At 48.2% G+C, this 15,684-nt stretch overlaps 2 long non-coding RNA genes across 3 annotated transcripts; both read left to right on the top strand.

The window, feature by feature from the left end:
- The first annotated feature begins 365 nt into the window (after nt 1-365).
- LOC309857184 lies at nt 366-12,154 on the top strand. 2 transcript variants are annotated; one of them, XR_014307518.1, is made up of 7 exons: nt 366-748; nt 1,595-1,668; nt 2,925-2,949; nt 5,695-5,748; nt 6,409-6,626; nt 9,466-9,565; nt 10,042-10,419. It is a non-coding gene; the product is annotated as an uncharacterized lncRNA (long non-coding RNA). The 2 variants fall into 2 exon arrangements; XR_014307517.1 differs by lacking the exons at nt 9,466-9,565; nt 10,042-10,419 and adding an exon at nt 11,908-12,154.
- A 31-nt stretch (nt 12,155-12,185) lies between these two features.
- Nucleotides 12,186-15,075, top strand: LOC309857185. Its single transcript, XR_014307519.1, has 3 exons — nt 12,186-12,263; nt 12,481-12,611; nt 14,077-15,075. It is a non-coding gene; the product is annotated as an uncharacterized lncRNA (long non-coding RNA).
- The last annotated feature ends 609 nt before the right edge of the window (nt 15,076-15,684 follow it).

Below are 15,684 nucleotides of genomic sequence, written 5' to 3'. Positions count from 1 at the left end.
CAGAGAGGCAGGCAGAGGGAGAGGTGGAAGCAGGCTCCCCGCTGAGCATAGAGCCCGATGCTGGGCTCAATCCCAGGACCCTGTAATCATGTCCAGAGCCAAGGCAGAGGCTTTAACCCACTGAGCCACACAGGCACCCCTAAAGTGAATTTCAGACTGTATGTGTGTGTGTATGTATGTGTATATATAATTTTATATACATATATATGTATAAACGTGTATATATATATGTATATGCTTATATATATATACATACATATAAATAAATGTGTGTTTATATAAGTATATATATCCATATATATACACATACGTGTGTATACACACACATACACATTTGAGAGGACATATGTATAATTTCCCTTTTGTGGAGAGTCCTGAGTGGTTGTTTCCTGCCCACCATCGTCTGATTCAAGAGGATATTTACCACTGGCAACAGCAAATCTTGTTAGAATTGCTGTGGTATGATCCTTTCCATCCACAAGAGTTTCTCTTGCTTGGATGAAGAATTTTGTAGTTGCCATCCTGAGTGGACTGGGTAGACACATCTCCCAGGAAAAATAACTTCATACAGGCATCCAGGTCCCACTCTTGGGGCCTTGGATTCAATCACTGTGTTCCATCTGGTTTCCTAAAGTCATTCAGAGAACTAAAGATCAGTACAGGCAGACAAGTATACAGCACGGCCAGAGACTCATGGTGTCCTCTTTTCTGTGCCTGCAGCCTCAGGAAACATCAACAGAGGGAGGTGGTACGTATTCTGGACTCAGTCTCTTCCTGGGGAAAAACTCTAGCTGGTAAGGCAGGTGGGGCCCCCTTGCAATCTTCAGTCTGGAGAGCCTCCCTGATTGGGGGTTCTTGGTAGGACTCTTGGTGGTTTGGGGACAGGCATATTTCCCAGGTGACAAAGTATGCTCTTTTGTCTGCAAGACTAGGAAGCCAGTGGGTTCTGTGTGTGTGCTGTGAGTTTGTGTGCATGAGGTTTTTGGTTGAGGTGTCTTTTGTGGCTCTATGTAGTGTGATTGTGAGTGGGTGATTTTTTGTGGGAAACATGGAGAGACAGAGGCGGAAAGATACAGACAGAAAGACAGAGAGGGAGAGATGAATAGAGCAAGAGAGAGCGTGTATATTTCTGCAGGAGATAGATTCTACCACCACTGCCACTGGCCAAAGTCAACATTCTCAGAGAAAAGAATAAACCTCATCTAGGGCACACGTTCTAGCCGTGGGAGACCCCAAAGGGGCAGTTCAGCCCCTGCCAGCCAACCACATGACCCCACATGATCTAACCCCTGTTCATATCAAGCAATACTCTCTGAGCTATTCATTTTTCTTTTAAGATTTTATTTATCTGAGAGACAGAGAGAGAGAGAGAGAGCCCACAGTCAAGTGGGAGCAGCGGAAGGAGAGAGAGAAGACGACCCTCGCTGAGCAGGGTGGCCCCCATGTGGGACTAGATCTCACAACCCTAAGATCATAATTCAGATGAGCAAAAGGCTGATGCTGAAAGGATTGAGCCCTCCGGGTGCCCCTCCCCGAATTATACTTGAGCAGCACCACCAATGTGCTGACAGGTACATTCTTGATGTCTGTCTAGATGTGGACATCCGCTTGGTCTGGGCGTGGCCTCGCCAGAACATTGAAGTGCAGAAACACCAGCATATTGCCAAGGTGAGCATGCCTGTCTTTACCCAAGGAACAAGCATTGTTTTCTTGGTTTCTTTCAGCAAATTCAGGTGAAAATCAGATAATATATGTTGATGAATTGAACATAATAATAAAAAATTCATTTTCCTACTATAAATTGCTTGTATATGGAAATAAAGTGATTTTTCATATGTATATGTGTCTGAATGTGTGTGCATGTGTAATTGCATAAATGTGTAATTACACATACACACACATTTGAGAAGACATATGTATAATTTCCCTTTTGGGGAGAGTGCTGAGTGGTTTTCTCTTGCCAACCATCATCTGATTCGAGAGGACATTCACCAATGGCAACAGCAAACCTGGTTAGAATTGCGCTGGTGTACAAAAGATAAAAGAAAGAAAAATGGTGTAACATTATCATTATTTAGAAAAGGTATTGATACTATTTGTTCCAAATTATAGAAATATTATAGTATAACCTCACTTTCTTTTTTTTTTTAAGATTTTATTTATTTATTTGACAGAGAGAAATCACAAGTAGGCAGAGAGGCAGGCAGAGAGAGAGAGAGGCAGAAGCAGGCTCCCTGCTGAGCAGAGAGCCCGATGGGGGACTCGATCCCAGGACCCTGAGATCATGACCTGAGCCGAAGGCAGTGGCTTAACCACTGAGCCACCCAGGTGCCCTCACTTTCTTAAAGCTAAAGAAAGTAATTTCTTATTTAGCTTTTAAATTTGGTCAACTTTTATGAGGTACCTATACAGGATACATAAAGCAGGGATCCCAAATGTCCTTGCTGAAAAGAACTTTCTATAGTTAGTAGATCATGCTTTCATTTTAGACCCACATTAGTCTACACTAGACTTTTCGAGCTTTAATATTACATTAGTTAAAATGATTTGGGATTCTGTGAACAAACGCATTTGCTAAACACTAAGTATGTTCCTAATATGTATAGACAAATAAAGGTTGGTTGAACTTCACGAATGATACTTAAAAAAAAAAAAAAAAAAGAATTGTGGTGGTGGCATTCATTCCCTCAGCAACAGTTTCCCTTGCTTGGATGAAGAATTGGTAGGCACCATCCTGAGTGGACTGGGCACACACATCCCCTAGGACAAACAATTTCCTTCAAGTGTCCTGTTTGCTTTCCGTGGGGGCCAAACACTGGGTTCCCTCTGATTTCCTGATATCACTGAGAGAACTAAAGATCATGAAGTCAGACAGTATACAACATGACCTGAGCCTCATGGTGCTCTCTTTTCTATACCTGCAGGTGCCGCGCAGACTGAGCCAAAGAGGTGTGTATTCTGGAATCAGTCTCTTGCTGTCTGTAGTCAGGGGCACCATCAGATCCTGGGTTCCCACTGGAATGGGGATCAGAGGTGTGGTGAAACAATGGGTTTTCTATGTGCATACCCATGGTCATGTCTTTGTAATTCAGGTAGTGATTTTGTGTATGTGGAGGTGGGCTGTGTCTCAGTGTGAAATAATGAGGTGTGATTCTGAATGGGCATGTGGTTTTGTGTGTGTGTGTGTGTGTGTGTGTGTGTGTGTAACCAGGATTTATGTCTCCCTAAATAGCACAGTTGCTGGTGTGAACTTATCATTTAGGAAAAGACAAAGAAAATCCCGCCCCTTGCCTCATGGGTGTGTTGTGTGTCAGAACTTACGGCATTGTATGACTTAAAAATGTGTGCAGTCTATCATATGCCAAATACATCTGGTTTCATCTGACAAAATCCCAACACCATGGAGGAAAGTGTTCCCAGGGTCCTGAGAGGATAATAACATTTTCAGAATTCCCTTGAGTCTGTCAGGAATGACTTCAGTTCATGATGGGTCTCACCTCTGAGCAGACAGCGGGAGCGATCATGACTAAAGAAAAGGAGCCACAGCATATTCAGTTGGCGTCAGGGAAAAGGGAGGCTGGAGAGGGTGCTGAATGACAGCGAGGATTTAGTGCCTGTGTTTGGGGAGCCTAGCACCGAGATGAGGCCCTTCAACCTCAGATCTCATGATATTTTTCCCATCTCAATTTCTAGGGGAAGACCCTACATTTCTACACTGAGTGGCATTAGTAATAGCTATTTGCCTTGTTCTTGATCTTCCCTGAACGGGGCTCTCACCAAACCCAATCCCAGAGGCCATGTTCCATCAGACTCTTCAGATTAAAGGGATATTTCATCTACGACCCCTCCTCTGTTCCCACAACTTTTTGATGAAAGGAGCCTGAGAAAGAATCCTCTTCCTCGTAGGGGGAGAGCTGAGGCAGGTGGTCCCAAGGGCAGATGGTTGCCACACCCTGTTCTGAAGGGAATCTGAGAAGTGGGAGCCTGTAGGTTCTAGAAACCTTTGTCTCTAGACCATAGTCTCACGGTAGTGTTGAAGGGAATGCCTGCTGGGCACAACCCAATACAGAAGTGAGAGCAGCAGCTAGGCTCTAAGGAGTCCTGACTCCATCAGATCCTTCTGCTTTGACGGGTGAGGGCATGATCCAGGGGCTTGGACTAGATCTTCAGAGGGACGATGTAGAGGGGATGGGGGGGGCGGGCAGAGGGACAGCTCAAAGGACAGCCAGGCCATGTGAGAGAGGGAGGGCATGCCAAGATTGCAAGGATAGGTGAATCAGGTGAAGCCTGGGCCCAGCCTGGCCCATGCTGAGGACGCCATTCGGGCTCTTCCTGCACAGGGACGAGGCAGGTCACACTGTCACGGCTGGTGTGAGCACTGTATGGACGTCTTCCTAAATCCCCAGGGAAGGGGCTTGCTTCTCATTCCATCCTCTTCTCCGGCCACCTGTGCGACAAACCAGGCTCTTTCCATCATGGAAATTAGGGAGAGTCAGAGAATGCCGTCAGGTCTTCTGTTCCCCCACCCGAGACACATCAGTGTGGATGGAACAGGACCAGGCCAGACACACGGAGGCTCCCAGCCTGAACCACCCAGGGCTAGGAGGGGCAAGTTTTTACTTTTCACCTGCTTCTGGAAGTCACTTGGTAACCAGTCCTTGTCTACACGGAGTTGGCCAAGGGTTATCTGGCCTGCAGACATATTTATGCTGAAGAGATCTCACACCATGTGGCTATGGCAGCTGTAGAACATTCTAGGTGTTCATGAGGTGAGAGGGGCACAGACTCCAGGCATGGTGAACTTAGCAAAGTCATGGGAGCTGATCCCATGATTGGGGTGCTTCTTGCTCCTCCCTTTTATGGCCCAGAGGACATCAGTTTGATGGTTTCTCTGAAATGATCTGAGAGTTTGCACACCCAAACTCTGTGACCTTCTACTCAGGGGGACAGGAGACCTGCACCTGGTAGCCACTGCAAGGGCACCAATTGCATCTCTCTCATTCCTTCTCACCCAGATGGTTAGCTCTCAGCAACCTCTCTTGATACAGCCTGGGTTAGGGTCTACTTCAGGGGCAGAAACGTCCCTCTTCACCTTGTCTGGGCCTCTGTGGCCCCACAAAATGCTAAGTGCCTGCCGAGGCTCTTGTATGGACCAGGAAGAGAAAGATGGGCTCCTGGGGACAGTGAACTGTCCCTGCCCCTAGCGAGACATGTCTGCTCATGTGTGAGTTAATTCAAGGAAACAAAGCTAAACAGTCCCATTTTCATCACATCAGCTAAATTACAGGTGCCCCGTAATGCATGTTTACAACACAGAACATTTTCATCCTCACAGACAGCTCCCCTGGGCACCTGTTCTGAGCTTGGCAGAGGGGCTGCTCACAGACCCCATCTAACCCAGACTGTTTCCACTAAGTTGGGAACACAGGTTGATCCGTGCACGGGTGAGAGCTATCTTGATCCCATGGAGACAGGGAAGTGCCATGTGAAGTGGCATCGTTCCTTTTGCTGAGCGTTAGCAGCTGTGCTCAAGGTCTTGTTGAAGGGCTCTGACTCAGGGAGCCCGGGGCAGGTCTGAGGACCTGGTGGAAGAGTAGGTGTTGCCAGGCGAGCCAGCCTGGCCTCCGCTGGAGCTTCAGGCGCAAGGGAACCCCTCTCTCTAACAACCCGCTGCTCATGCTTGTGTCTCTATAGAATGGAGCCTCGATACAATATACGAGGTCAGCTCAGAGGAAGAAGACCCTCCAGGTAGGGAAGTACACTCAGGTAGGAACCAAGGGGAGAGGGTTCCTGGGAACAGGCAGATTACAGCAGCTACTTTGTAGATCGAGAGTGGGAGGTAGGAAATCAAAAAGATGAAGTATATGTATTAGAGGATTTCTTTCTGTTTTTCAGCCATGGAGAGATTTTATTTTTTAGAGAGAGTGAAGGATTGGCGGGGAGGGGCCATGGGAGAGGGAGATGGTGACTCCAGGCTGAGCCAGGAACCTAATGCAGGCCTGATCCCAAGGATCAGAAACCCAGCTGAATGCAGACATTGAAATGACTGAGGCATCCAGATTCAGTCTCTGTTTTGTTTTTTTCCTGTAATGGTAGGTTTTTTTTAAATTAATTTATTTATTTTCAGAAAAACAGTATTCATTATTTTTTCACCACACCCAGTGCTCCATGCAATCTGTGCCCTGTATAATACCAACCCCCTGTTGCCCCAACCTCCCACCCCCCTGCCATTTCAAACCCCTCTGATTGTTTTTCAGAGTCCATAGTCTCTCATGATTCACCTCCCCTTCCAATTTACCCCAAATCCCTTCTTTTGAAATAGTAGTAGTCTGCGTCTGGGCTTTGAAGGTGCTCTGTGTGTAATCCTCTTTTCTTATTTGATATTTATGATTCTCTCCAAAAGTGCAGTGAGGCTGCATTCCTCACTGCCAAACATAAGAGCCTTTGGAGACCCTCCTAGGCTCGTTGGAATTTCAGACCTGTGTGAAGACTGCTGAGCTGGTCGTACACCCTGGTGCTCGAGGTTCCCACTGAGCTGTTTCCTGGACGACCCGGCCCAGGACAGGGGCTCTAGAAGTGGGACCATTGTCTCTGCTCCTGTCTGATCCCACTGCTCCAGCCACACGGTAATGGACCTGCTCCCCACATCATGGTCCCAGACCACCCTTGGACCTTCCCTCAACCCGCTTGGGGCCTCCCACAGTCTTTCCAGGGCTTGGGGGCTTGGCATGATTGCTGGCAAGTGCTGGGGTTTATATAGCCGTGCTCGCTGTGGAACCCTGTCTCCACACTGACAGCCTAGGGGAATTTGGATGTCATTTTCCCTCTCCTGTCACATTCACCTCTTCTCTGGGCTAGGACACTTGTGGGCTCTAGTAACACTCAAGTATGATTCCAGTGTCTATGATCAGCCCAGGCATAGGGCAGTACCTTTATTGCCCAGTTGCCTGTCACACTCATGCTCAGCACAAGCCAGGCCCATGAAAATCACCTCCATGCTAGCTGGTTTGACTCACGGGTCAACTGAGGTAGGACTAGGGAGGATGGCAGTAAACCCATCATCATTGCTCCACTGTTGCCATTTCACAGAGCAATCAGGTTGTCGGAGGTGAGAGGAGAAGGGAAAGAAGAAATTCATGATTCGGGGAAGGATGAGGGAGCATAGCAGGAGGGAGCCGAGGAAGGCAGGAAATCATGGGGACAGAAAGTCATGGGCAGCACCTTGGATGCCTCTTGAAAGAATGGGATGACAGGCTTTGGTTGCAGGTGCCAGTTCTGAAATGTAAGGGCCAGAAAGGGCCCAGAGACCCTGGAGGACTTCATATCAGTGGATCATGGTTCTGTGGCTGATGACATGGGGGGACTGCAGAGCTGAGGACAGAAATTGAGTATTTGGGTCAGGGACATGATCCTGGGAGAAGTGGCCTGAGTCCTCACCTCAGCCTGACTGTCCACTTTCCCTTCGCAAGGCATGGCCATGTCTGTTACCATCACTCTGCCCAGAGAAGACTATTTCGCAGACTTAGAAGATTCAGAACAATAGATCAATAATCCGTGTGCCATCATTTCCTCTTTCATTCCGTTATACTCTTTCATTTCTTTCTTTTTAGTTTCTTTAGGTAATGAATTATTTTCTTTTGAGACGGAGTGAGATCATGGGAGGGGGTGAGGGGCAAAAGGAGAGAGAGAGAGAGAATCCCAGGCAGATTACCCACTGAGTGCAGAGCCTGACAGGGGACTCGACTCCACGACCCTGAGACCATGGCCTCAGGACTCACACACTTCACCAGCTGAAGAAACCAGGCACCCCTCCTCTCTCTTACTGATAACCTCCTTTTGGTAGCTTCGGCTACTTTCCTCTTTCCTGCTTTTTATGATTCTCATCCTGTAGGACCTGGGCTTATGCAGGCACTTTCTCTTCTCAGATCTTCAAATCTATAGTCTCTGTCCTCAGCCCTGCTCAGCAACTTCCTCAGCATTTTCCTGGTTTCTGGTCCCCAGTCTGCATGAAAAAGCGAGTGCACAAATGGGCCATAGGCAGACCAAACATGAAGATGGGTTTCTGACCACAACCAATCCAGGACCCAATCCTTGTTGTCAGCCGAGCAAGCAGGCTTACTATGTATGTCAGACTTGGAAGGAGGTTGGCTGCTGTATCTAGCAAAAGGCCAGGAATCTGCACCAGATCCCGCAGAACAATAGGCCCTAATGGCCGTAGTTCTATCTGAGAGCTTCCCTAACTCTTGTCCCCACTCCCCACCTAGGTCTGACGGACCAGAAAACATCAGGTTGGGACCCCGAACAGGCACATAGGATGCCTCACTTCTAGATAGCTCACTGAGGCTCTCTGGGCCAATAGGCTCCCATCAGGCATAGCTGAGGCCTTCCCTTTTCCCCACTAGCATGAGTTCTCACTCTTCTGCTTGATGTGGAGTCTCTGCCAAATGCACATAATGGTGGCTTGACTCCCTTGCTCTAGCTAGCTCTGATATTCTTTGCCTGTTGTCATTTGCTTGGCCTTCCTTTACAGGACAGGTCATAACAGAGGTCCCGCCAAGACCCCGTCTGAGCTGCCGTTGCTTCAAAACCACAGCTTTCCAGCCTGGCACCTGGGCCTTCTTCTGGGGTCCCCTTTTTTTTTTTGGCCTCCTTGGTGGAACCAGACCATTCCTTTTTGTCCGCTTATGCTATCCTTTTGGTTACAATTTTGTATTGTTCTGTGCAAACCTGTTGTGAGTCATAAGAAGAAGAATCAGAGCTTGGAACCATGTATAGGCTCTTGTGAATCTTGTCTGAGCCTGCCTCAGAGACCAGGGAGATTGATGATCTCAGCAGATTGTCATCCACCACGATGAACTGAGCTGAAGATCCCCAATTACAAAAGCTGAAGTTCTCCCACTAAGTCAATGTTGGGTCCTGGCAGTATCCTCTCTGGGTTTCCACTGGGTGGAGAGTCCAGACTGATGGGTCTGTGTTCAGAGGTGGCCAACTGTCATTTTGGGGGGCTCAAGACATGAGATATACTAATGTTCTATTTTGACCAACCATCCCCACTTCTCTTCAGAATCCTCTAAACGTAAACTCTCTCTTCTCCCAGAAAACAAAAATGTCTGCTTCCTATATGTACTCTCCTCACAATCTCAAGTCTTATTCCCCACAACTTTGCCAATGATGATTTGGGTCTTCAGGGCCCACTCTGGACAACCTGATTTGACAAAATTGTTCATTTGAGAAGCAGGCATGTAACACACAAGATATTGGGTCAAGGCTCCCATCTAGTTCTTTGTTCATTTTGTATATGGTTAGTTAAAATACTCCTTCTCATTTCCCATAAATGGCTTGCTGCCATTCACCCAGAATGACCCCTTTACTCCTTTTTTTCTTATTATAATCACTATACTAATTATTATCCTTGTTAAGTGAGAACATAGCCTATGCCACTCCTCTCTGTGCTTCTGACCGCAGGATGTGCCATCCATCCCTGGACCCCATGGCAAATCCTTCTGGGAAATTCAGATTTCAACAAATGAAAGGAATCACCAAGACTGGAAATTCCAACTCCTGGGTGAGCTCCAAAAGGCGGCGACTTTTGATTGTTTGGACCCACGACTTGGAGGATTTACTATTTATGCCACAAATTAGAACAATGTTCCCTTTATTGGAAACTGCATAAATAAGAAAGCCTGTAAGAAACCTATCTCTAATTTTGGGGAAATTGACTCATAATACAATTTATGTGGAAGATGGAATATGGATCCGTCTGAGCCTATTGTTGGCATAGTGATTTTCGTGCCATTGCTGTAGATTTCTAGTTGGAAGGAGGTAGTGGTATTTGTGTTACTGTTTACACTTTTTGGTCCATAAAGTAAGACAGAACAGTCTCTGAAAGGCCTTAAGGAAGAAGCTGTTTGGCATTAAGGCTGATCCTCATGGCTAAGGGGATTAGTTCTCTTGGACTCAGTTGGGCAATAGGGGTTCCTGTTTGGAAGCACCCTATAGTGACCCTTAACATGTTCTTGTTTGTTGTGTTTGTCTTCATAGTGGTCATAGTGCTGGTCCACTGCGTTCTTGCCAGAGTCTTACAAGCATCTATACAGATGTTCTGTCATCACATGCATGGTCAAGATCTTCCAATACAGTTGCCTGTGAAGATGACTAGACCATGTTCAGCAGTGAAGTGCGGGATCTCTGGTCTTCTCTGACTGGGCCAACCTCTCCCAAGGCCCAAAATGGGGACAGACACGTGGAAGACATGAACGGGCAGTGCCATGACCATACATAACAATAGGTCTCAGGGAGTCAAGCCTCTGCCTTCGGCTCAAGTTATGATCTCAGTGTGCTGGGATTGAGCCCCACATCAGGCTCTCTGCTCAGTGGGGAGCCTGCTTCCCTATCTCTCTGCCTGCCTCTCTGCCTACTTGTGATCTCTCTGTCAGATAAATTAATAAAATCTTAAAAAAAATAATAGGTTTCTTGCCTGAAGTGTGTAGCCCAGGAAATCAACCCATTATCTACAGTTTTCTCCTTGGAAAGCATCAGAGTACAATCTGGGCCATCCAGCCTATAAAGTGTACCAATAACCTCTGTAGCAATTGTCCTCAAATGACCAGGAAATGGTTTGTGACTGAGTCTGTGCCTGATTTCTTTCCCTATACACACCTGAGGCCCAGCAGATACAATAGCCCTGACAAAGACATGGGATGCCATGCTTCTAGACCACTGGCTACAGCTTTCTTATGCCCAGAGGCTCTAATTGGGGCATCCCTGAAGCCTTTCCTTCTGGTTGTACAATGTTTCCCTACTCCTATGCTTCCCTTGAATCTCTGCCGAAATGCAAGTGATAGTGGCTGACTCCCCAGGCATGGAGCTGGGCTAAGTCAGGTGTACTAGGCCCACCCTGCTCTAAGGGAACCCTGCAAAGTCTGGTTCTGGCTCAGGTACTACCCACACTGGTGTTTTCCTGACTTGGGTGGCTCTGGACATGTGCTATTCCCCCTCCATTTCAACTTCCAAGATTGCTCCAGCAAGGGTCTGCTTACAGAAGTTCCCTTCCCTTTTTCTTCAGCTTTAGAAATATGAAGACTGAGGCGTGACACAGTTGGAGCTGCTGAATAAGATTTTGGATGTCTGGGACATAGTGCGGGCAAAATTTTAGATTTGAAGTGGGGCCATGAATTCCGAATGTTTGGAACTGATGAGCATAGAGTTTCCCTGAATGCAAGAGAAAATAGGAAAATAATTCTGGAGACCCTTGGTGAGTATCCTGGGGAGGAAGTTGGCAGGTTGTTGGTATGGAAGGGCCCCTCTAAGAGAAGAAGGAACAAGTCCCCTGCCCTGTAAGGAAATAATGGAGAAAGTCTGTAGAGACATGATCTGGGGAGACGCTTTGCAAAGGAGTGGGAAATTTGCCCACTCAGAGCCAGTGCAGCCCCTGTTCACTCTCGGCCAGGCCTTAGGCCAAGCTGTTTGTACACTTGCTCAGATCAACAAGTGGTAAGACACTGAAGGTCACAGGTTCAATTTATTAAGCCACCAAAGTACCAATTCAGGTGGCCATTTTCCCAGTGCGTGCACAGTAACTGGTCCGCCAGGGTTGGTCAGTAAAAGGAATCTAATTCTTGGCAGAGCCATCCTATGACAGTTGGCTTGGAATGTCCCAGGTCCTCAGCTGTTGAGCAGTTGGGCAGACCACTCACTGGCCACTAAGTGTGGTCAGCTGGTCCCTAGGAAGGCTCCATGTGAGACAGCTGGTAATATGAAGTCTGACGCAGGATGGCCATGGTGGGTTTTTTCCACAGGCACTTCAGAGGGGCTTCTCTTGGAGGTAACTGTCTTGGGGTTTGGGTCATGGGTGGAAACCTAGAGGTGGGAGGCTGAGTGAGCATGTGGACTTTTCTGTTGGCTCAGGCACCTCCTCCAGCAGGAGTGTCCAAGAAAGAGACTTGGCTGTGGGCGTCAAGGCATGATCTCACGTGCTCCAGGAAGGTGACTCGTATTCAGGAATCTCTCTCCCCAGGGAACCAACTCTATTCCTGTCCTGGACCCATCGTCATCTGTATGGTAACTCCTAGCATGTCAATTTATCTCTGTATATTTCAGGGCCCTCATTCTAGGATATGGCTTACAACCCCTTTCTGTCCCCCCACACCTCAAAAGGGCCCACACCTCAAAAGGGCCCACCTCCTGATTACAGGAGATGGTCAAAGGTGTCATCCACGAGCTGTGAAACAGCTGCATTTCTCCAATGCCTCCATGAAATGAAGGTATGTGCCCACAGGACCTACCTGTCCGGTGTTCTTAGTGCACACCCAACTGCAAAACCTCCACAAGCCCAACTTGCATTCAGGAGGCTCTACTGAGCAGGCAGCAGGTGAATAATGGGATGAAAGGATTGGACTAGGAATAGGTTATCACCCATTTCCCTGGGTTCTTCTGCTAGCAAGATGTCCACAGTTCTCTCTATTATGATGCATTTCCCAGGATCTTGCCTCAAGGATTAAGAAGAAATGTTCACCCAAGGTGAAGAATATCAACTGGCCTGAAGCAGTGATTCGCGAAACATCACATCTGGCCAAACAACGGGAGGCCCCCTATGGATGGCCCACTTGAAGGTACTGTGGAAACACACTCTTTAGGTTCATTTCAGAATAATGAGTCTATTTTAATCAGTGACCCATATTTAAGACAAAACTATGAGATGTTCAGCTACATTCCTCTCTCCTGTATGCAAGGGTGGATGATCAAGTCAATCGGTAGTGCCTCTAACTCTAGACATCAAGATACACTCCAACTCCAGAATGGGCTCCTGTTGAACAGTAAACAAAATCTCTAGTCAACGTGTGGACCGTTAGTTGTTTTTTTCCTCTTTTGCCTACATTCTTTGTTTTTCTTATGTTCAATTAGCCACCATAGAGTACATGTTTAGTTTTTGATGCAGTGTCCAATGACTCATTGTTTGCATAGAACACCCAGTGCTCCTCACCACATGTGTCCCCCTTAATACCCATCACCCCGATACCCCCTCTGCTCCCCTCCCCTCAACCTTCTGTAATCCTCAGTTTTTTGCAGGAATCCAGAGTCTCTCGTGGCTTGTCTTCCTCTCTGATTTTTTCCCATTCAGTTTTCTCTCCCTCCCCCTATGGTCCTCTGCACTATTGTTTTTTTTTTTTTCCTTTTTTAAAGTTTTACTGTGTTGTTAGTCATCATACAATATATCATTAATTTTTGATGCAGCATTCCAAGATTTGTTGCTTATGTATAACACCCAGTGCTCCATACAATACGTGCCCTCCTTACTACTCACCACCAGGCTCATGCATCCCCCACCCCTCCCCTCCAAAACCATCAGTTTGATTCTCAGGGTCCACAGTCTTTTTTTGATCCTTTTCATGAACAGAACAAAATCATGTAGTATCCATCTATGTGCCAGAACACACACTGAACCCTACCTTTTGGGGAGTATTTAAAATACTTCATTTAGATAAGTATCGATTTTATGTATTTCCCTCAACTGGTCCACTCATACAGAAATGCTGTGTTAAAAAAACAGTGATTCGTTTCTCATAATTACTCACGAAGAGCCTGTTTTTCCCACACACAGTGACCGAGAAATTGGTCCGTGAATTCACAAAGGTTGAGAGATAACGAAGTACCTAGCCTTAGCTACACACAGAGAAAAAGCAGATCAAATACATAGATGGTGAGAGAATGACTAATTTGATTAGTATGTGCTTAGAGAAATATGACTTTGGAAAATGGAATTGGTGTTAACACTGCTTTTGATTTCATCTGAGACCCATGTTCAACTTTGTTCTAGAAATGTCTGATGACTCAGGACGGTAAAAATGGATAGGGATGGTGTTTTCAATCAAGAATGGGACCTCTATTTATTCTCAATATGTGTTTCTTTTCCCCCTCTTCACCCTAAAGTTGGGCTAGTGACTCTATGGGGGGGGGGGGCAGGTCACCTCCCCTCATGTCATTTCCTTTCAAAAACAGAGGGATAATGTGTGAGACAAGAGTTCAACTTTGGAAAGGAAGTCTTTCCTCTCATGTGCCACCCTTGTCTGTGACTAGGCACCTGTCTGGACAGAAGGAGTTGGCCACTGTGCAGCTCGAGTGACTCTGAAAGGTCTATGATGACACCATCACCATGGCGACGAGAGAGACACCTCTGCTGTGCTGTCCAAAGGTCCCTCTTTGGGCTGAGTGAGTCATTGAGACAGGTACAACTCTCAAGGACGGAAACAGGATTGGAAATATTTTGTGTGGCTGCTGTTGTGATATGTTCTTACAGATCTCCGGACTGCTGTTTGCTGCTAACCAGATAGTTCCCTCTTCCTCCAAATATTTTCTCATCATTGAAAATTTTCTCTCTCCCAACTTGTCATTCGGAGTTATACAAATGTTTTATAGTTTAGTTTTATCCCTTGATTTCTATTTTTGGTTAGTCTACCAAGCTAGCTGCCTTTTGTCCTTCGTTGTGAAAACTGTACTCCTCCCTGTGATATCCTGCACCACACCCTTGACACACTAGGTTCCCCTAGGGGAGAAAATACGGCAATGTCTATTTTCATTTCTGTCCAAAATTATATATTCCAATATATGTTCAATATATATATTCGCGATAAGCACCTCCTGAAGCCAACTTGAAACTAGGACCGGCTCCTTCTCCCCTGAACTGTGAACAGGCCTAATATGGGGAAATTCATCAATTCAATTAAAGGGGCCCACTGCCTCCAAACACCTCCACCCCCACCCCTCCTGGCTCAGCTCAGCCTGAGAAGCCTGGAGTGCCTGCCTTTGGGGACCCAGCTGGATTGCCTGCAGGAAGGACGCATGGATGAGCCTGAAAGTCCCACCCTCTGCCAGAGGAGAGAAAGTTTGTCATTTACCCGGGTGCTGGGCTGTCACCACTCCGGGTTCCTTCCTCGCCGGGCTCTGGGCGCTGAGCCCCCAGCCTGCGGGGAAGCGGCTGGACCTGGAAGCCCCGATTGGGGGCAGGAATCCTTTGGCGGCAGCTCGGCCGCCCCGCTCCCCCTCCGGAGCCCTTCTACCTGGCCCTGCCGCCTCGACCCTTACCTGAGGGGGTCTCGGCCACTTGCAAACTCTGCCAGCAGAGCCCAGCAGGCGCCAGGGTCTCCCTCGGCGACTCGCGCGTCCCGCTTGGCTCGCCCGCTCCGTGGGCGCCTTCCCCGCTGCCAGCCGCTGCAGTGGCATCCAGCAAAGCCGACTCGGGATCGCCTTTCTCGCCACCAAGCCTGCTCAGCGCCGGGTCCGGGGCGGGGGTGGGGGGCTGCTCTTCGGGGCTGGCTTAGGGGGCCACCGTGCGCGTGGCCAACGGGAAAGTGCAAGAGTGTGCGTCCTGGATTGTAGCAGCGGCGACAGCGGCGGCCGAGGACTAGGAGGCGGTGGCGACGCCAGCCCGGTTCCCGCGAGCCTGGCGCCCGGGCGGGCGGCACTGCGAGTGCCCTGCGCCGGGACGAGGTCCCGAGCGCGCGCGGCCACCGGGTCGGGGGATGGCGAGGCCGGGGCATGGCGGGCGCGGGCGGCAGCTGGGCGCCGGGCGCCGGGCTCTGGCCGCTGTGCCTCGCGCTCGCCGCCTCGCGCGCTGCCTCGCTCGCTGCCCGGACTTCCCCTCTCAGGCCCTAGCTCCCCGCGCCGCCACCGCCGCCGCCGCCAGCA

The sequence above is a fragment of the Mustela nivalis genome (genome assembly GCF_964662115.1).
Source record: "Mustela nivalis genome assembly, contig: HAP1_SCAFFOLD_472, whole genome shotgun sequence".
Classification (NCBI taxonomy): Eukaryota; Metazoa; Chordata; class Mammalia; order Carnivora; family Mustelidae; genus Mustela; species Mustela nivalis.
Note: the sequence above shows the minus strand (reverse complement) of the source record. Positions and strands in the feature narration are given on the sequence as shown.